Source organism: Eschrichtius robustus, chromosome 17 (assembly GCF_028021215.1).
Source record: "Eschrichtius robustus isolate mEscRob2 chromosome 17, mEscRob2.pri, whole genome shotgun sequence".
Taxonomy (NCBI): Eukaryota; Metazoa; Chordata; class Mammalia; order Artiodactyla; family Eschrichtiidae; genus Eschrichtius; species Eschrichtius robustus.
The window spans coordinates 67,045,542-67,067,967 of NC_090840.1; the positions used below are offsets into that span (position 1 = coordinate 67,045,542).

Here is a 22,426-nt window from a genome sequence, read left to right on the forward strand (position 1 = left end):
CTAGAATAGAGCATGGCAAATAGCAGGTACTCAGTAATTATATATTGAATTAGAGAATGAATGAATATTAATGACACTACCTTACTCTTGTGTTCCAATCAATATATTCTATAAAAATTGATCTTATCAGCATTTGAAAATTTCTGGTATAAAATGGCTAGGTGTTTTTCACCTAGCTCTGAATCTATTTCAAGTGAATCTTAACCTTACAGGTTGTCTACTAATTAAATATATGTATCAATATATTACAAAAATGTTGTATAATCAGTCTTCTGTAGCAGAGAAAATAATACATATAAAAATTAAACATTCCATGTAAACTCATTAGGTCTTTATTCAAACATTTTCAAAGATGTCACTGTGCACTCAACTGACTTAGATAATCCTGAAAGCATCATGAGAACTAAGAACTAATTGTCAAAGACTGTCATTTTTCTATAATTATGATGGGAGTGGAGGGCTATGGCTAGTAGTTTTGGCCAGAAATTATGAGTTACTGTTGTAAACCTAACAAGAGGTGGAGGTATCTATATAATGTGGCATTTTGATTTTTCATGTCTCCCAACCCCAAGCTTTATCCTTGGATATGTATGTATGAGAGATATTCTAGATGAAGACTATTGTTGAATTCCCTGTATATAGTTTAATGTGCCATTCTAAATAGCCCTGATGTCCTGAGTCAATGTACAGTTTAGCTGAAGCAATGACATTCTGATGCATCAGTATACTGGGCCACATTGCTTTTTCATGAAATTATGCATGTTATTGATCGTTAACTATGCCATCTTGCTGAATACATTAAAACTTCTGTGTGGAAATTTTTTGAAGTGTGAATAAATTCATTTATTTATATACATAAGCATATAAAATATTTAACAGTGGTTGAATAAAGATTTGTTACTTTTAGGCAATTTATTTTAACAGTTGTCTCAATTTTTGAACTTAATACCCTATTTATGTGTATGAAATGTATGAACTAGTGTTAACCTATATTAAATATTAGTAAAGCATTTTAATTTTAAATCATAAGACATAGTTAAAATATTTTCTTTCATCATTCTGTGTAAGATGTTATCTTCAATATTTCTTAAGGTGCAGATGCTCATTTAAGAGGCCACAGAAATGGATCATTGATTTGGAGGTCAGGAAAGTGGATTTATCTCCTTTCCTAGTTTGACAGACGTGTTAAATAAATGTCTTATTTAGACACTTATTTAGATAAGAGAGAGAAGGTGTCTGTTTTAGGGTCTGGCAGCCATAGGCATTGACTTTTCTCAATACCTTTGCTTTGGTTTCCTGGTGAGATGATAGCTACTCCATTTCTTTTGAGTGGAAAAGTTGTCTAAATCTCAAAAATTAACTCTTGGCCAAGTAAATTTTATGGGACAAATAAGTTCTCAGCACATGGATATGCTACGTTCTCTCCCAATGCTAGTTGAGTATGAGTTGCCGCAGACAGTTTTTTTTTTTAGCAGTTTTTTTTACAGTTATGCTTTCAGTGTTGATTAGGAAAGTATAATTGGCACATCAAAGGCATAGTTTCATGGATATTATTCAGCATGAAACTAATAAACATTCAAATAGGAAGATATATTCCATTAAGAGCTGTGTATGGTTTGAGGTGAGTCCATTTATCCAAGCCTATATCCTCATCGATCAATGGGGAGCATATTTATAGACCTGTGGCAGTAGGTCCTTTGGGAAGAAGAACCCAAGAGAGAGTCAAAACTACAAGCAATTTGTTGGAAGTAATGCCTATGAAAGATAAAGAGGAAAGGGAAAAGGAAGTGATAGTAGGCAGGAAGAGTTCCAGACTGGGTTCCAGCTCTGAGAAAGTCTCAACCAAACGCACCACGGAGCTCTAGCACCAAGGTTGCGCATAGAGGAATCCCACACTAGCTAGAGGAGATGAGCCCTTGTACCTACTCCAGGCATTGGCTGTGCATTGCCCAGAAGGAGTAGGACCTCAGCTCACTGGCTTAAAAGCTAAAGGAAGATTGAAGGCACCTGCAACTGGAGGCTGTCAGATACCTGCACTCCTTGTGGTTGGCTCTTTGTTGGAATTCTGAACAGCACCCTTGGTGACTGCCACTTTCCACTCCTTGTGCCAAATAAATCCACTTCTCCATGCATGTCACAGGAGCCACTTCTCCAGGGTTCCTGTGGGCCTCTTGTCCTAAGGGAAGAATTAGAACAAGGAAGTCAGACAAACTACTAACCCCAGCACTGCAGGTGGTCTTGGGACCATAACCGATGCTCGTAATCTCTCTGTGATTATCCACCTTGAATTCCCCCAGCAGCTATCACCTTCCTCTCCAGGTCTTGGTCATCTCTCCAGTATTGGAACCCAAATCCTCATCCCTGAGGGGTCTGCACCATCCCCTGGGGTTAAGGGATTCTTTCTTATCCAGTCTTATGTTCTTCTTTTCTCGATCAAGCATCCTTCAAATCCAATGCCGTTGCTACTCCCCTGGCTCCTGCTAACACATGCTAGTTAATTTTTGCAACTGCTTGAGGGTATAATCTCTTTATTCTTTATCAGACCCAACATGAATTCAGCTGGGCTACCCTGAGGGAGATGTCCAGGAGAAAGGTGGGGACATGTCCTCGGCCAGAGGTCTCTGCAGGGGAAAGTACTAACTCTAAATACGGAGGGATGAACCACCTCTGCAGCTCCAAGTATTTCAGGGAATTCCAGAGGGCCACAGTCTTTGACAGTATCTGTTCAAACATCCCCATCCCATGTTGCAGAGTCCCAGGCTTTCCTCACCAGGATGCTGACCTCAGTGTTAACAGACTTGCCCTAGTGGAGCCTCCTTTGAAGTTCAGTAAACCTGTCAGATCTTGAGTGTGTGCTTTTAGCTGAGTTTTTCTCCCACTGTTTCATTCCATGTGTTATTTCCTCTGTGTTTTCAAAGGCCTGAATTATCATATCGCCCAGAGTATTCCTCTCCATTGGGACATTCTCCTATGTTAGGGAGATTATATTTACCCAATAAGATATTTGTGATTTTTATTTTTATCAGCACCACTGACTTCTTCCAGAATTGAATATAAATGTATAATTGTGCTTGCTACTAATCCAAAAAAGCACTATTTCACTCTAGGGTATCATTGCTAAATTTGCTAAGATTCCAATAACTAACCATAACATGTTTTTAGTCCAGAGATTTGAGTAGATTTGGTTTCCAAACAGAAAAGAAATCCAGATGACTTGCTAAAACAAAGTTGAGGAAAGATGTAAGGGCTTCCCCAAATTAGCATCAATCTCCTTCAGACAATTCTATGTCACCTGAAACCATTCACTTTTAAATCTACTTACGGTATTTGTTCATTTTGTTTTGATAGTGAGAACTCTCATCTTGATAAATTATAAAAGGTCTCCTCCTGCCTCTTTCTTCTCTCTTTTCTTTCTCCTCTTCCACTTTTGAATCTATTGGTTATTTCAGGTAAGTCTGACAAGGGTATTTAGATTGTCTAAATATTTTATGGTGGTTCATTCAGGGGAATGCAAATAAATTGTTATTATATTGAATGCATTCACTAGCTTTTTAAACGCTAACCTAGTTTGGTCATTTATGTCATTGACACTGGATTTCTTTTTTGTCATTTGTGTCAGTGGAAAAAGTAGCAGACTGATTTAAGAGACTATTCATTCATCCACTTATTCAACACATATTTATTGCATTCCTTTACATGTCACCTATGGTTCTAGATGCTACAGAGACAGGGAAGAAGGCAATGTCCCTGTCCTCATAGGGTTTACATTTTATTTATTTATTTATTTTCTTTCTTTTAAAAAAAATTTTTAATTTTATTTATTTTTTTTATACAGCACATTTTAATGTGAGGAGAGAGACAATAAACAAATGCAAAGCACATATATGAAATGTTAAGATATTCATGAGTGCTACGGAGATAAACAAAACAAGGTAAAGAGTATAGGAGGGTCAGAGGAAGCAGAGTTATCGTTTTAAATAAGTTGGGTAGGGAAATCCTAGCTTAGAGGCAATGAGCAGAATCCTGGAGCCAGGGGAGGGATACAAGCAGGTGTCTAAGGGAAAAGCCCTTAGAGATTTGAACAATCCCTCCAAAGGACTGAGTTCAGAGCATGTCTGGTGTGATCCAGACTCAGCAAGGAGGGTAGTGGGTCCAGAGAGAAGTGAACAGAAGGAGTGGAGTGAGATGAGGCAGGAAGCAGTGCTGGCGGATGCAGCTTGTATAGGGTCTTGTATTCAAAGGAAAGACTCTACCTTTTTCTGTGTTGGTTGCGAAGCCATTGAAGGGTCGTGAGCAGAAGAGTGGCATGATCTGACTTAAGTTTTAACAGGATCATGCTGGCTGCTGGGCTGAGAACGGGCTGTATAGGAACAAGGGTGGAAGCAGGGACACTCGTTAAGGGACTATTGCAATAAACCAGGTGAGAGAGGTGCTGATGGTCAGACCAGAGTGGCAGCAGTGGAGGTGGTGATAAGTGGTTGGACTCCAGGCACGCTGTGAAGGTAAAGGCAGCAGAGTGTGTTGATGGATTGGGTTTGGAGTGTGAGCAAGAGAGGAAACAAAACTGAGATCAAGGATGAAGTTGCCACCTTCTGCTTTACAAGAGACTATGGGAGCAGTGGTTTGGAAGAGAATGAAATGTTAGGTTTGGGCCACTGTATTAGTTTTCTAAGGCTGCTGTATCAGAGTACCGCAGACTGGTGGCTTAAAACAGCAGAAATGTATTCACTCACATTCTGGAGTCTAGAAGCTTGAAATCAAGGTGTTGGCAGGACCCTGCCCTCTCTCAGACTCTGATAGAGTTATTTCTTGCCTCTTCTTAGCTTCTGGTGGTGACTGGCAATCTTGAGGTTCCTTGGCTTGCAATTGCATCACTCCAATCTCTGCCTCTGTCATCTCAAGGCATTCTCTCTGTATGTTTGTCTCTTCTTCTTCAAAAGACACAGTCACATATACACACTACCAAATGTGAAATAGATAGCTAGTGGGAAGCAGCCACATAGCACAGGGAGATAAGCTCCGTGCTTTGTGACCACCTAGAGGGGTGGGATAGGGAGGGTGGGAGGGAGACGCAAGAGGGAGGGGATATGGGGATATATGTATACGCATAGCTGATTCAGTTTGTTATACAGCAGAAACTAACACAACATTGTAAAGCAATTATACTCAAAGATGTTAAAAAAAAAAAAGACACAGTCACATTGGATTAGGACCCACTTTAATGACCTAGCTTCACTTGATTGCATCTGCAAAGACTCTGTTTCCAAATAAGGTCACATTCACAGGTATACTGGAGGTTAGAACTTCAGCATAATTTTTTTCAGGGGGAGGGACACAATTTAACCCATACAGACATGTCAAGTTTGTTTTTAAGTTTGAGATTCCTTAGGTATCCATTGTTGAGAAGTGGTTGGATATACACTTCTGGAGTTCAGATGGAAGATCCAAGTAAGAAATGGTAAGGGTTGTCAACTCTGGCACCCACTCGTTTACTGAATAAGCCTGGGAAAGCTATAAAGCAATCATAATTTCCTCCTCTATAAGATTGGAAAATACAATCCCTGCCTGTAAAGGGCTATTGTGAGAGTCTTAATAGGACAGTGAATGTGAAGCCCCCTAAGACGTTTCAAGTACCACCGAGCAAATGAATCAAAGCCCCTCATATTTTGCAGATAGCTCTGCATGCAGCTATCATTAGTTGGAACAAGTATTTTCAGAGTATAACATGCTTTAGTGTATCACTGGTTGTATTTAAAGCTAAAATGTCAGCTTGCTTCAGGGCAGCTGTTATATACAAATAATGATAAATTATACATTGGTGGAGATTCTTAAAAATAAAAGAGAAGAATTCTAGAGCAGTTGTTGACTTCAGGGCTTTTAAAGTCTTGACATTTCTTTAAGCAATGCCCAACGGGTGACCTCACCACTAAGGTAAAATCAACCACCAAGTGAACCTGTCAAGTAGAAATTCTGGATTATTCCTAAGGAAAGTAAGAGAGTCTTTTTAACCATTCAAGATATACATGGAGAACCTATTTTAGGACAGGCATTGTACAAGAGATGAAACTATGATGATGAATAAGACCCAGCAACTGTCCATAAGGAGGGGGAGTCTATAAATAAATGTGCAATAAAGATAGAAAAAGCAAATTTTAGAGATAAGCACAGGATGCTATGGGAGCACGAGAGAAGGCTAACTAACCTGGTTGTAAAGGGGAGAGGTGTTAGAATGCTTCTTGCTGGAAGTGATATACAAGGGATCTGAAGAATGAATTAAGAGTTAGTCGAGAAAGTATCAAGACAATAAGGAGAAGGGCATTCCAGGCAGAAGGCCCTGAAGCCAAATCTGGCTTCTGTACCCTGACACCGAATTAAATCTTGGAGACAGAGTTTTGGGTGAAGTAGAAAAGAATAGCTTTAATTGCTTTGCCAGGCAAAGGGGGCCACAGCAGGCTAATGCCCTCAAAAACTGTGTGTCCCAACCTGGAGGGCGTAGTGAGGAGTTTTACAGTAAGGGTTCAAAGAGGGCGTGATCAGCTCGTGGACAGTCATCTGATCGGTTGATGGTGAGTTAAGTGGGAGTCAGCACCATCAACCTTCTGGTTCCACCAGGTCTGGGGTCTACATGCTGGTGAGCACCATACCCTTAACTTCTCCCGCCTGGTGGGGTTTCAGTACCTGCAAAACAGCTCAAAGATATCGCTATGTGTATCCCTTGAGGGGGAACCAGGACCCTGACCCAAGGCTGCACTATTGTTTCTTTTGACTGTTCCTCCCCTTTTTTCTGCATCTTCTCCCTTCCCTAGTTAGTGTCTGTTTGAACCTGCCCTTGGAACTCATGGAAGGTCATGGAGGCTGAATGAAGCCTATTTCCTGTAATCAAGAAATGGGGGATGGAGAAAGGCTTTTGTGCCCTGGAGCCCCACAGGGTCCTGCTCGGTATCAGACTCACTGGTGTAGAGGTCCAACAGAAAAAGAGATGCTGTGTTCAGGAAGCAAAGTGGTTCGGTGTGGAGGCAGCTTGGAATGTGAGATAGTGACGGATGCAGAGATGATGCTGGAGCCGTTAGCCGGCTCCCATTAGGAAGGTCCTGCCGTGTCATGCTAAGGAGTTTGGGCTTTGCCCCAAGAGGCTTAAGCCCACTCTAAACCAAATTGCACCTGCCCAGCTAACTTGTCATAAAATTCTCTTTCTTCACACGTAGAACTTTTTTCTGCCCCAAGCGAGTGTTGAAATTTTCCCGGCTGCCCTGGAAGAGTTTGTCCAAAAGTCTTGGCTGTACCACGTTAGTCTGAGAATTTTAGTGCTTCATTTCAGAAACATACAGCAGTGCATCCTCTGGAAATCAGAGATAGCAGGTCCTAATTTTGAAGTCCATCTTCCTTTCTCTTTCTACTAACTCACTCTCCTAGTCCCCTGATCGGCTGCCAGCTGTCCGGTGTCCTGGTATTCTAACATGGCAACCTCACTTAGCACACAGCTATCCTTTTTTCGTTTCTGAAATGAAGAATGGCCAGAAATCCCTCTCCCTTTTCAATTTTTGCTAACAGGTTCGAGAGCAAAGGTGCACATCTGATATGTGGTATAGTCACGTGCCAAGTCTTCTTTAGTTTAAACTATTGGAATGATGCTAAGACAAAAGGCAAGCACACATGGGGCCACCTTCCTGTCCATGTGTATAAGTGAAGCCCTTGAGGGGTACTTATCGTTGCCTGGCCTTTTACTTTTTTTAACGTTTTATTTTATATTGGCGTATGGCCAATGAACAATGTTGTGATAGGTTCAGGTGTACAGCAAAGGGACTCAGCCATACATATACATGTATCCATTCTCCCCCAAACTCCCCTCCCATCCAGGCTGCCACATAACATTGAACAGAGTTCCCTGTGCTATACAGTAGGTCCTTGTTGGTTATCCATTTTAAATATAGCCGTGCGTACATGTCGATCCCTAACTCCCTAACTATCCCTTCCCCCCTTCCTTCCCCTCTGGTAACCATAAGTTCGTTCTCTAAGTCTGTGAGTCTGTTTCTGTTTTGTCAATAAGTTCATTTGTATCATTTCTTTTTTAGATTCTGCATATAAGGGATATCATACAATATTTCTCTTTGTCTGACTTACTTCACTCAGTATGACAATCTCTAGGTCCATCCATGTTGCTGCAAATGGAATTATTTCATTCTTTTTAATGGCTGAGTAATATTCCATTATATGTATACACCACATCTTCTTTATCCATTCCTCTGTTGATGAACATTTAGATTGTTTCCATGTCTTGGCTATTGTAAACAGTGCTGCAATGAACACTGGGGTGCATGTATCCTTTTGGACCATGTTTTTCTCCAGATATATGCCCAGGAGTGGGATTACAGGGTCATATGGTAGCTCTATTTTTAGTTTTTTAAGGAACCTCCATACTGTTCTTCATAGTGGCTGTACCAATTTGAATGTGCATTTTTCTTCTTTTTGCTCTCTGAATATTAGACATGTTAATGTCAGGGAATGATTTTATGGCTCCTCTGTGAATGAAGCTTTTAACAGAAGTTCCCTCTCTTTTGACTGTAGAATAATATTAGCAGCTAACATTTATTGAACATTTACTATGTGCTAGTCACTGATCCTAGAACATTGGATGTATCATACTTAACCCTCCAAAGAACCCAAGACATACCCTTATGATCACCATTTTCCAGATGTGGAAACTGAGGTCGCTGAAATTTGGGGACTTGTGTAAAGGCATGCAGTTAGGAGCACAGCCACACTTCCAACCCAAGCGATATGGTCCAAGAAGCCAGGAAGTGCTGGTACCTAAGACAGTTTACAATTCTGAATCTAGTGCAATGAGTTGAGTAAATTTATACTTTTTAGATTTTATCATGGCCATGAATTTGGTAGATAAACACTGGAGAAATGCTAGAGCATTTTACAGTGAAACACAGAACTCCAGCCCGATACCAATCTTTTTTTGCACTCCAGCCCGATACCAATCTTTTCATCTGCCATCAGGGTTCAACAAAGGGCACCAGGCTATGAAGTGAACAAATGAATGAAAACAAATGCAACATTGGCGTCCCGAGGCTCCATTGCGTCCTGTCCTACAGTTTAGGGGACCTGAGACAAATGTACTCAGAACTCAGATGAGCTCTGGTCACTCACAGTCGATAGCTGTGGGACAACCTTACTGATCCAACGACCCTAAAGCAAGACTTCAGTCCAACTTTGGGATGCTTTTTCATGCAATTTGTTGAGTCTGGGTTTATATTTACACTGCAAAGTGACAAGTGAGAATTCTTTTTCTGTCCCATTGTTTTTCTCTCTTGACCACTTGGTAGTTTCCATTTCTATTAAATTCAGATTAATCAAAGAGCATTCAAGGCTGAAACCAATGTTCATCACTTTTCTTTTCGCTGTTCTCCCATCCAACCAGGAGAGGGCAGTCCGAGTACATTTTAGAGACGATAGGCAGCTGCTCAAGGGTGGGAAACTTCAGAAAGATTTTCCATTTTAATATGACACACTCTTGAGTCCCTTGCCTCAAGGTAACATGTAAACCCACAGTTTCAGGTCATATGTAACATGCTGTTCTAAGTAAGGGCTGAGAGTTATGGCTCCTTTTGAGTCATTAAGCCAAAACTTAATCATTAAAAACATAGATAGCAATAAATGTCATCATAATGCCTGTTTCCACTGGGTGGGGGTAGGAGTGTGAGGGGAGACACTGAAAACATCAGAGACACTCACTATATTACAATTCAAATCATCTTTTTCAACACCTTTCAATATTTTTCGCGGTTAATCAAAATACGATTTGGGAACATATCGAAAAATACGATTTGGGCTCCCCGTTTGCAAATCTTGGTCATTCCTTCTACTGAGGATGGGCACTGCTCTGTCAGTCTTCACTTACAGCCTTAGCGGTGATTGAATTATTAATAACACACATTTAAGGCCAGCACGCATGCTATGTAATAAGCCAAGTAAAAAGAAAAAGTGCTGTATCTTGTCGTAACCTTCTACTTTTGTCTTTGCCCTCTTGACTGAAGTCACAGTTATTTTCACAACCAGCTTGGTTGGGTGGTGCCATGGAAGGAGCACAGAGCTGGGAGCCAGGTAGAACTTGTTTCATATTTTGGCTCAGTCGTGAGATTTGGGGCCAGTCTCGTAATTTCTGGGTCAGTTTTTTCTGCAGTGTGGAAGATGAGCAGTGCTCTGATTTTATTGAGCAGTAAGAATTGAAGCAGGAGCTCCTGCTGCTGTTTTTGCCACTGTTATTCAACCAAACTAGCCGGGTAAAGACCTGCGACGTCCCCTCCAAGGGGTAGTGCAGCCTTTGCATTGTTCTAGTAACACAGACATTAACCCAAATGAATCTGGCTTTTATCAAACAAGTCAGTTTTCAATATAAAGGAGAAAAATTCAAATTTGTTTTCATGCACCCCAAAATAGTCATATTTCTCAAATTACCTCTTCTCTATAAAATCCCTTTCTTCTGTATGCCTTCTTTCCCTTCAGGAATACCAACAGCAAAAGCAACAAGAAATAATAATGAAAAACCTTCTCCGTACTTACTTGCAGTTGACTCTGAGTGTAATGGTTACTTACATCTTACAAAGGAACCTAATTTGGTCTTGAAGAAACAATGTTTTCAGCAAATACCACAAATATAAAGAAAATCTTTCTGACATGCTTTGCATATTACACTATGTTTTATATGTGCAAATTGCAGACAGAAATCAAACTATCAATTTAAACAAGACATTTTCACAAGTGTAATTTATTTACAATAGTCTTCTAAGAAGACAGGTATTATTCACATTCTACCAAGAAATAAACGGATGCTAAGGGATCACACCATTAGCTCTAAATAGGTCTCAGAAGACAGATTTTCAGATTCCTAGTCCAGTAGTCTTGCTTCAGTACAGCATTGTTTTTATACCCTGATTTCAGGCAATTTAAGTAAAGGTACATTTATAAACAATCAACAAGCGTCCCACCCCTGTTCTCAGCAAGTGCACCAGTGTGACATCCTTGATTACCTTAATACTACACAGCATATCCAGCAATCCCATTCCTGGGCATATATCTGGAAAAGACAAAAACTCTAACTTGCAAAGATACATGTTCATAGTAGCAATATTTACAATAGCCAAGACATGGAAGCAACCTAAATGTGCATCGACAGATGAATGGATAAAGAAGATGTGCTATAACTTCCCTGGCGGTCCAGTGGTTGACTCCGAGCTTCCACTGCAGAGAGCACGGGTTTGATCCCTGGTCAGGAAACTAAGATCCGCATGTGGAGAGGCAAGAAAAAAATAATTATGATATTGCTTGTATGTGGAATCTAAAAAAAGGGTACAAATGAACTTATCTACAAAAAGAAATAGAGTTACAGATGTAGAAAACAAACTTATGGTTACCAGGGGGTAAGGGGGGGATAAATTGGGAGATTGGGATTGACATATACATACTACTATATATAAAATAGATAACTAATAAGGACCTACTGTATACCACGGGGAACTCTACTCAACACTCTGTAATGGTCTATATAGGAAAAGAATCTAAAAAAGAGTCGATATATGTATATGTACATGTATATATATATGTATAACTGATTCACTTTGCTGTACACCTGAAACTAACATAACATTGTAAATCAACTATACTCCAATAAAAATTTTTAAAAATGTGCAGCTGCAGGTATGAAATAAATGTTAGCCATCCACCAAAAAAAAAAATAATATGTGGTTTTATACATATATATATATATATATATATACACACACACACACACATATGTGGGTGTGTGTGTGTGTATATATATATATATATAAACATATACAATGGAATATTACTCAGCCATAAAAAAGAATGAAATAATGCTATTTGCAGCAACATGGGTGGACCTAGAGGTGATCATACTAAGTGAAGTAAGTCAGACAAAGACAAATATCATATGATATCACTTATATGTGGAGTCTAATAAAATGATACAAATGAACTAATTTACAAAACAGAAATAGACCTACAGACATAGAAAACAAACTTATGGTTACCAAAGTGGGAAGGGGGGTAGGGATAAATTAGGAGTTTTGTATTAACAGATAAATACCCTATATATAAAATAGATAAACAACAAGGTCCTACTGTATAGCACAGGGAACTATGTTCAATATCTTGTAATAACCTATAATGGATAAGAATCTAAAAAAGAATATATATGTGTATATATATATACATATACATATATGTATGTATAACTGAATCACTTTTCTGTACACCTGAAACATTGTAAATCAACTATACTTCTATTAAAAAAAAATACTACACACCATAGTGGATTTATAACACTCCATCCCTGGTACCTAAAAAAGGCAAATTCTTTGATCTTCAAAATAATAGTAACTTTGAGTGGCTGTTTAACTGTTGGCAGTCACAGTGAAGCTCCTCAGGACTGAGGACTGTACCCTGCATGCCATCATTTGAAAGATGAGAACTCGAATTATTACCACAAAGAACTGAGTTAGAACTATTTAGTTTTTCCATGTGATTGATGGGCACGTGTGTGTTTGTTACAATGTTCTTTACGCTCAGGGTATCCTAATGAGTGAGGGATGCCACTGGCACACTACACAGGCACTGATCATTAAAAAGAGATTGCTAATGAGAGTGTCATAAAGGTGTCGTATGTATTTTTAACCATGTGCCACAATAACATCAAGAGCCCAACCATATGTCAGGGCAGTGTGCTAGGGGCTTTCCATATATTGTTTCATTCAATCTTAATGACAACCCTAAGAGATAAGGGCTATCATTATTAAGCCAGGACAGATAAGACACAGAAGACTCAAGGAGGACCCCTTGGCATGAGCCAAAGGCTTTCACAGGGAGATAATGAGAAAATGAGGTCACAGTGGAGGTCAGGGACAAATGATAACAGGTCTTGGATACTAAGCTATAGCTTTAATATTTTATTCTGTAAACTCTGGAGAAACACTGACATGCAAAAGAGTGTTTTAACGGGATTATTCTAGCTATAATGTGTAGAGACGATTGAAGGAGGAGACACGGGATAGCCAGCAAGCTAGTGCTGTAATCCAGACACGCAGAGGTGATGGTTAGGGTGATAGGAGCAGGGAGAGGAAGGAAGGAAGGATTCAGATGATGGGGTATGTGGTGGTCCTGGAAGGGATAGATTGGGAGTTTGGGATCGACATGTACACACTGCTATATATAAAATAGATAACCAACAGGGACCTACTGTATAGTACAGGGAACTCTGCTCAATATTCTGTAATAACCTAAATGGGAAAAGAATTTGAAAAAGAAGAGATATATGTATATGTATAACCGAATCACTTTGCTGTACACCCAAAACTAACACAACATTGTTAATCAACTCTACTCCAATATAAAATAAAAATTAAAATACAAAAACAAAACAAAACAAAATGATGTAAAAGCTGAGAGAATCAGGGCTTCTGATGCTGATGTAGAAGAAGTTGAATAAAATAAACTTATATTGATCTAGAAGTTGCTTTTTTTTAAAATCAACATGTGATATTAAACTGTGTGCTTTTACTCATAAATCTGAAGTTCTAAGTGTGGAAAAACAAACTAAATGTCTTCATATCTAAAATTCTGCTGGTCTTCCCATACTCCAGATGTTTCATGATTTGGGCACATGGTGGGCTTGTGCTGCTTAAGGCCCAGGTGGCCTCAAAGACTCCGGATTGCTTTTTACTGCAGAATAACCCCACCTACCCTGAACGATATACTAGTCATCTGAGTCATAAAAAATCAAAAAACCATTTCCTAGATTTAATGGGCCAATATTTTACATTTTAGGAAAGTAAAAGAACATATTGAATACCTTATAGGAGCCTTAATATGTGGGGTGTGAGTGTGTGTGTGTATATATGTGTGTGTATGTGTGTTCATTCATTCCTTCATTCAACAAAAATTTATTGAGGGATATTACGGGTCAGGCAATTTTCTTTGTAATAGGATATGAACTTCTTAGCCTCTGCTCACAAAAAGCTAACAATCCCATGAAAAACTATAGACATTATAAAATATGTTGTAATAAGGTCATAAACAGAACGCTATAGGTATGCAGAAGAGGACCCTGATCCCAGCTGGGCATGATCAGAACAGCTTCCTGGAGGAGCAGCTGTCTGAACTGAGTCTGAATCACAAATGTAAGTTAATCAGGCATTTGAGGGGATGAGCGACTTAGAAAGTGAGGATATCGTGGACAAAGGAACAAGGCAAGATGGCTTGAGCATGTTGGAAGAACAATAAACAGTTCCTAGGATTGGGGAAAAATATAGGAAACAGAAGTGAGTCTAGATATTAAAGGCGAGTTCATTTGGAGTATTTTCCATATAAAGAAGTTTGGGCTTGATCTTGAGGGCGAGGAAAGCCACATGATTTGAAACAAGAGTCGTGGCTTGATCAGATTTTTGCTTGAGAAGGATTTCTCTGATACTGATGGAAGTGGTAACTGGAAACAGGGAAGTGAGTTAAGAGACCCCTGAGTCATCTAGGCAAGAGACGATGAAATTCAGAATTAAGACAGTGACAGAGTAAATGACGGAGAAAAACAAATGTATAGGGAAGATATGAACTAGGTACACTTGATAACTTAATAGCTCTCAGGATTCTGTCTCGAGTACCTGAATGGATGGTGGTACCTTCCACTAAGGCAAGTTGCGTGCATGGAGGATAAGGGGAGGCAAGGATCCTGCTGAAACGCATCCACACATTTGAATTTGGAAATGCCTTCTCGACTACTGGTTCTGATCTCAGAAGAACCACAGGAACTAGAGACACAGCTTTGGAGATGCGAGCATCCAAGCGGTGGGCGATGCCTTGGGTAGGTGATCTATTAGCTTACCGTTGAGAAATTCACAGAAGAAAAAGAAAGAGAAACACCAGTACGTAAGGGTGGGTGGAAGAAAAATAGCCCAAGAAAGAAATCAAGGAGGATGAACCAGAGATTTAGATACAGTGTGGCTTGACACAAGTCAGTGAAAGATAGAGCCAGGAAAAGTGATCAGCTTGTCAAATGCCATAAGGGCATGAACCTGATGTGGTCCATTCAGTGGAGAAGTTGAGGTAATGGTGAGAACACAGCCAGTGAATGGAAAGTATTCATTTCACAAAGAGTTACTGAACACCTACGAGAGACTAGGCACAGATGAAAAAGACAAGGATGTAAATTCTATGTCCCTTGATTTTAATAAGGGAAACCAATTCAACTTACTCACTAATACTCCAGATTCCATCTCTTTTCTTTATCTCTTCCAAAATGATCTCAATCAACTCCAGTACTTATAGGTCCATAGTTAGCCATAACTCCAAAATCCAAAAAATTCTGAAAACACGTTTTGTTTCTTTTTACAAAAATCTGACCTGATCTATTAAGAGACTATTTTTAGTCTTTATTTATCTCTCAATGTGAACATTGATGTGTTTTACTGCAGAAATATTGATACAGATGATTACAGAGTGCTACACTATATCCCTCTTTTGGTAATATATGGTACATGTTCTGTATTTGTTTTTTTTTAAAAAAAAATTGGATTCCAAAACACATATGACTTCAAGGATTTTATATGAGAAATTGTGAACATCTAGAATCATAGCACTTTATTAAAACACCTCCAAAAATATACATTTTTTTCCTTTCCGGATTAGGAACTGCTGATGGGAGCCATATATAATATTTATTCGGAGTGTGAAACTTTCTGGCGGAAACCGAGTTATTGCACCCAACAACAGTCTATTTATCCCTTTCTATGGCAACTATCACCGCTGCTCCAGTGCACTCACCCCCAGAGTACTCAGCAGAGACTGGAGGGCGCTCCTCAGCTTGCAGAGACATGTCCTGTCCCACAGTTGACCCTGCTCCCCCGGGCATTCTCTTTGCTTCATTCACTCTATGGCCCAGGGTCTGCTGGCTTTCTTCTGCCCTGCACCTGGGCCTGCTTCCGTTTTCTTTTCCATGAAATCGTAGGCCAGAAGAATCTTCCCATTCTCATTTGGCAAGTTTGGGATCATTACCATTTCAGAGCTGGAAGAAAACTCAGAGAGAACATCAAGTTCAATCCCTTCCTTTTAGAAACGAGGAAACTGAGGTGCAGCGAAGTGAAGGGACTTGGCGCCATTAGCAAGGTAATTTATGGCAAAGCTAGGACTTTGATCCAGGCTGCTATTCCACTTTCCCAGTTCAAGGGATTCAAACATCAGATGAATGGGTGCAGAAGGTTCTAGGGTGGACATTTTTGTTTGGCTTTGTTTGTTGGAGTATTTGTTTTAGTATCCAATTTTCCTCTGGAATATCACCTCCCCATCTCTATCTCTGTGGTTCAAGCAAAATTCACTCAAATCCCTAGTTCCACATAACTGGAGCCAGGCCAATCAGAGAATCACACCCTTCAAGCACAGTGATTGGCTCAGAAATGAACTCCTGACCCAATCAGAGATCTGGGGAGTCTGGAAACTATTGCCAAAAAGTTCGTTAGGGTTTTTCCATAAGGTGTTACTGAAAAACCCAAACGAATTTTTTGGCCAACCCAATATAACTGAGAAAGGGGCATGTGTGTGTCTCTTTAATCCCCCATTGGACTTCAGTGGAACCTAGGAACACGTGGCTTCAAGCTACTTAAAGCCACCTCGCTATCGCAAGAAGCCAAGAGAGGAAGCCAAAGCTTAGAGGTGGAAGGACACAGAGTTCTGATGACATTGCTTGTCTCTAAATTCTCCCCTGCCTGAAACGCCCTTTACCTCTGACTTTTTCAGTTGTATAAGCTAATTAATTTCTTCTTTTGTTTAAGCCCAGTCTGGGTGGATTATCTGTCAGTTGCAACGCAGAATGCCTTAACCAATAAAATGACCTTTTACAAAGTCTCTCCAAACACTGTCAGTTTATGATTTGATAATTTTTTTCTAAAGGTCTGGTATTTCTGGAATCTCTGAAATTCAATAACTCACTGAACTGAGGTGAAGTGAGAAAATATGCAGAGTGAAACTCTTGCATCTTGATAACATGTTATACTTTTCTACTCTACATAAAAGACACCATTGCTCATTTTACCAAAGTCTGATTTTCTCATTAAACCATGAATGTGTGAACCTATTTGCCTAATTTGAAACTTACACAAGCACCATCACTTTTTATGTTGCAAACTGAACTCTAGCAACAGGCTTTTCTGTTTGTGTGTATAAAAAGCGTAATTTCCTGTTCTTAAGAACAAAGAGAGCTAAAAGGGCTTTTAAAAGTTAAATAGTTGTTTTTCAAAATAAATGTCTCAAGAGGTTTCTTAAACGTCAAACCACTGTAAAAGAATGCTATGCTAAATGTAAATGAATCAGAACCTTCCAGATTAAATTTGCCTTCAACTCCACATGAGTTTATAAACCAAAGGGAAACATTTTGATTTCTAAGAAACCCCATGGGAAGATGGATAAAATTTAACTTGTTTGTCTACACTACATTAGGACATTTTTATTGAATAATTATCTTAATTGCATATGGAAAGTGTCTCCCCAGGGCCTCCCAAACAGGAGTTTTCCTGAGTAAAATCAACAGAGGAAGGTCTGAATTAGAGAAGACAACTCATATATCACTGCTCAGATGGGGTGAGCCAAAGGTCATAAAGCAGTTTCAGGTTTAGGAGAAAAGGACATGGGTTACTGAAAGACATCAATAGTAACTGAAGAAAAGGGACTTCACCCCTCTCATTCAGTTGCCTGCTCATTTCTATTGTCACTCCTGGTTTTGGCCACTTGCTTCTCCAACTTTACTCCATGCCACTCTCTGATTTTCACTCCTATTTAACTATATATTATCCCCCTTTCTGTATTTTGAACTTGTCAAGTTCTTTCATACCTCAGGGCTTTGCATTAGCCATTCCTGCTGCCCAAAAGACTCTTTCCATGGCCCTTTGCAAATTTGTCCATATGCTATTCTCAAAATGACCTCTGCTCATCCCATCTCACAAAGCCCATACCCCGTTATTCTCTCTTATATCATCCTGTTAACATTCTATGTAGCTGTTATAACGATTATATGTATCTTATTTATTTATTTGTTTTACTGTCTCTACTTTTAGAGTATAAACACCTAAAATGCAGACATAATTTTCTTTTTGTTCACTTCTGTATCTCCAAAGCCTTGAATAGTGCCTGCCACGTAATGTACAAACAGTAGATATTTGTGGAGCAAATAACAGGGTAAAGGAATGAAGGATGAAACTGAACAAATATGCCTCTTTTCCATCTTTCTCCAACAACATTTCCCGTTCACCTAAAGAATTGTTTGTAGAGGGGAAAGGTTACTGTACTTAAATATTAGCTAACATAGATAGGGTAGAAGGAGGAAGACTTTTCTTTACCTGTTTAGCTTCCATTAAGTTCCATTAAGAAACGCAGCATGTGCCATGATCTCTTGTCTCACAGCCTAATCTAAAAAGATTAAAACATCATAGTGAATTCTTCCACCAATGACCATGTACTGTTCAATTACCTCTACAAATTAGGAAAAATCAAATATCTAGAGTTCTAGACTACTAGACCGAGTTCTGTGATTTTCCCCCTGGACTTTCACTTAGGGATGAAACAGTTGTAAGTTTACCCCTAGGTTTGAGGACAAATAATAGTTGCCCAGAGGAACAGCGACTCAGTAGCAATGGGAAACAGGAAAGGTGTCATGCCGGATATTGTCCATGATGAGGTCAATCATTTCAAAATCATATTAACTGACTTTCCCATCTATGTGCACTCACAAAATAAATTCAGCATAAACCACAATACATTGTTTCATTTGACTTTGTGATAACTCGAAGGACAAATGTCATAGTATTTCATATGCCCATTTTCCATGGGAGAAACTAACCTTTCCCAGGGTCCCAAGCCAGGAATCCTGATGACTTACAACAAGGTTCCTACTAAGAGACCAGAACACTAATGATATCTGGAAGCCAAATGAAAAGAAAAGCCTAAAAGAAAGAGATAATAAGGAGCTATTCTTTCTATTTCTCATATAATTAAAAATCTATAACTTACTGTGCGTAAAGTTTATGCCAGCTTTGGTGGGTGATATAAGAGCATGTAAGACAAAAATTTCCTGACCAGGAGCTGTCAGCCTAGTTGGTAAGATCAGGCAGGCATGCATGCATAAAAAATCTTATAACACTACAGAGCATAATTGTATACTGTAGAAAGAGAGTCAGATCATCGGTGTTAAAGGAATTGGGAGGAGGTGAGAAAGAAGGTCACCAACTCCAGACTAGAGTAGAAAATGAAAGCACTTCATGGAGAAGGAGGATATTCAGCTCAGCAGAATCAACTCAGACACAAAACTTTGATGGGTAAAGTCTCAGCATAAACAAACACAGTGACAAGGGGAAATTGTACCATGCTTCAGGAGAGGAACTGACTTGGACAAAAGTCCACCTTGGTGGAGAGGAACTGGGTTATAAAGGACACTGAAGCCAAACGACAGAGGTCAAGTTTCCCGGGGTGGGGGGGGGGTGAGCTTAGAGGAAAACGTGTATACAGCAGAGGAAGGGGAAAGTGAGAAAAAGGAAAAGCCATTAACAAGAAATGAAGGAAGGAAAGAAGAAGGGGTGGAAAAAAGGAGAAGGGAAAAGGAAGGCAGGTTTATGATGGAAGGTGAAGCTGATTTTTAGAAACCGCCATCGTTTTTCCAAGACACCATGTTTTCTAAACCAAAAACATGGGGACAGGTGACTGAACTGTTTTAGGAAACCCTGAGTACACAGCTACCATGTTCATAGGTCACACTTCTTAAGTGTGTAGGCTTCAAGGCATATGATTTTAGGTTAGAGCCTGGTGGAGTTTTTGTTGTTGTCATTGTTCTAATCGATACATGCATTCTTCAAGCAACTATAAATTTTAAACATATTTTCCAGTAAATCAGGCTGTTCTTGGAGACATCTACTTGTATGTATCTCGGCATTAAAGGAATGTGAAGTGGGGGTAGAGGCACCAGCAAACTGGGAATAGGATTAGGACCGCCTAATTTGGAAAAATGGAGAGCTGACCATGGGAGGTGGACCTGGGCAGTGTGCTCTGGAGATGAAGGGATTGGTTGCCAGGGAAAGGGAAGTCAGTTATTGAGGGCCTCATAGGATGAGTGCTGGGTGAACTTGTTCAAGATCACATGTGAAGTGGTAAGTCCAGTCTAAGTCTTAGTAGTTGAGGAATCCTTTCCTTCCTGCTCACCCCCACCGCCATTATCTTGTTCAACTCACTATCAGCTCTTGCCAGGATTTCTACAACTTTTCACCAAACAGTAGTCCTGACTTCAGTCCTGTCCCTCTTCAATCTGTTCTCTATTCTGCAGCCAGAGTGAAATTGTTAAACCAGAAATCAGATCACTTCACTGTTCTTCTGAAACCCTTTAAGGACAACATGTCTTTCTCTGACCAAAAGGGCAGACTTCTTGGTATTAGCTATAAGTGGGCCAATCATACAATGTATTACCCAACCATAAAATATATCAGTTTTGAGAGTGAAAGGAGAGTCTATTAAAATTCATCTGGGGCAACAGGCATGAGCCAGGTTTGCCCCAGGTAAATTGTCACATGGAGTCACTCCACTATAGAGCTTTTTGTGACATATTCTTAACTCTCCAGTCTTACCCTTCACCAATTTCCTCATGGCCTTCTTGTATTCCTGCTGTATTAAGCTACTGGAAATCTCTCCATCATGTTCTTTTTACTTCTGGGGTCTTGGCATACACTTTTTCATCATCTCATCCCTCTTTACCAATTTTTCTTCACCCATTTAATTGCTACTGTCCTTTAAAACCCAGGTCAGAATTTACTTCCTCTGAGCAATTTTCCCCAACTCCTCAAGGCTGGATTCAGTACTGTTTTTTATGGGTTCCATTTCACCATGTGCATGCCTCTAACATTACATTTAATAGACTACAGCAAAATTGCCTATTTTCTTGTACATCTTCTCTAATTGGATGCCCTTTTAGACAGTGATTATATATTACTGTAATAATACAACTGGCACATAGTTCTATTCCTAACATACAGTAGGTGTTTATATAGGGAGATTTAATAAACATACATTGAATGGACAGATGGGTAGATGGATAAATGAAAGGATGAATAAATAAAAGATATTTTCCAAACTTATAAACCTCTAGTATGATTCGGTCTTTGTATCCTTCAAGGCAATGCTTTCCTAGCCTGGCTATGCATCACTTAATTGGGGTATCAAATATTGGGGCTAAAGGATCTGTATTTTTAGCAAGATTGCTGGGTGATTCTTATGCAACCTTAGTCCAGTTGGTCTGGATTTAAGAAACTACATCTCTTCAATGAGCAGCTCATAGATTTTATTCATTCCTAAACACTTTGCTTTGATGGAAGGAAATTTTAACCTTTAATTTGAAAATTAGAAGGAATTTGCCTTAAAGTTATTAGGTTACAACATCTGTAGTCTCAGAGTCCTTGGTACACTAATGTAGTTTTCTTAGAAGAGTTTGGTATACCCAATTGACATAAAATGAACAAAGGTAGGTCTATTCAGATACATATCCTAGGGTTCCCACTCTGAATATTCATCTCTTCAATCTGGAGCTAGGTCCTACTGGCTCACTCCTAAGGTCAACATTTGTTAAGATAAGAAAGAGTCCTTAGAATAAGTCAGCAGCTAAGAGTGGGAAGAAGGTAAGGGTTCTCCTTGGGGAATACACTAGCTGAATTTTAAAAAATCGCCATATTTCCTATCTTTAGCATTTGAAAAATATTGACTGTACTAAAAAGTTTTAAATTTATGGCAGGTTACTAGGGATTTCTCAGTGTAGCCTGATCCAACTGTTCCCTTTGAAGTAGTGCCTATAATATAGTGCACTTCACCAAAGAAAAGAAAAATAGCCTGTCTCCTTGAGAACAAGAACAAACAGCTTCAAACATGAATGGAAAGCCTACTTTCTGAGTAGAGGTACTGAGCTGTACAGAGCAAGTGACCAGCAAATCCATAACCTACCTCCGTCCCTCATTCAACTGCAGCTGGGAGACAAGGTGGGCCAAGACGTCTCTGTTGACTCCTCAGAATCATGAGTCTCTGGTCTATCAACCTGCAGATAAGAAATCTCAAAAAAGGGAGAGTGGGTGGAACTCTTAATGACGGCAGAAAAATGAAGGTCAGAGGACAGACTACACCACCTCTCCGGCTGCCAGTTTGTTGTAAGTGTAGGATGAGACACTCGAGTTCTGGGCTCAGTATTTTATCCCTTCATAGAAATAAGCCTTACAATACTTGCCCAACATGCCAGGCCTAATTACCAGAATTCAATGCCATAAAATAGTTTGCATTCCTTGGTGAAAGCTGCTATGTCAAAGGTCAAGATACCAGCCTGGGCTTGTTTTGTTCT

The 22,426-nt window shown here is 39.5% G+C and overlaps 1 long non-coding RNA gene across 1 annotated transcript; it reads right to left on the reverse strand.

Moving 5' to 3' along the window:
• Window positions 1-10,807: 10,807 nt before the first annotated feature.
• Window positions 10,808-22,218, reverse strand: LOC137751559 (uncharacterized). Its single transcript, XR_011070842.1, has 4 exons — window positions 22,039-22,218; window positions 18,405-18,474; window positions 15,841-16,081; window positions 10,808-11,283 (listed from the first exon to the last, which is right to left on the reverse strand). It is a non-coding gene; the product is annotated as an uncharacterized lncRNA (long non-coding RNA).
• Between the last annotated feature and the right edge of the window lie 208 nt (window positions 22,219-22,426).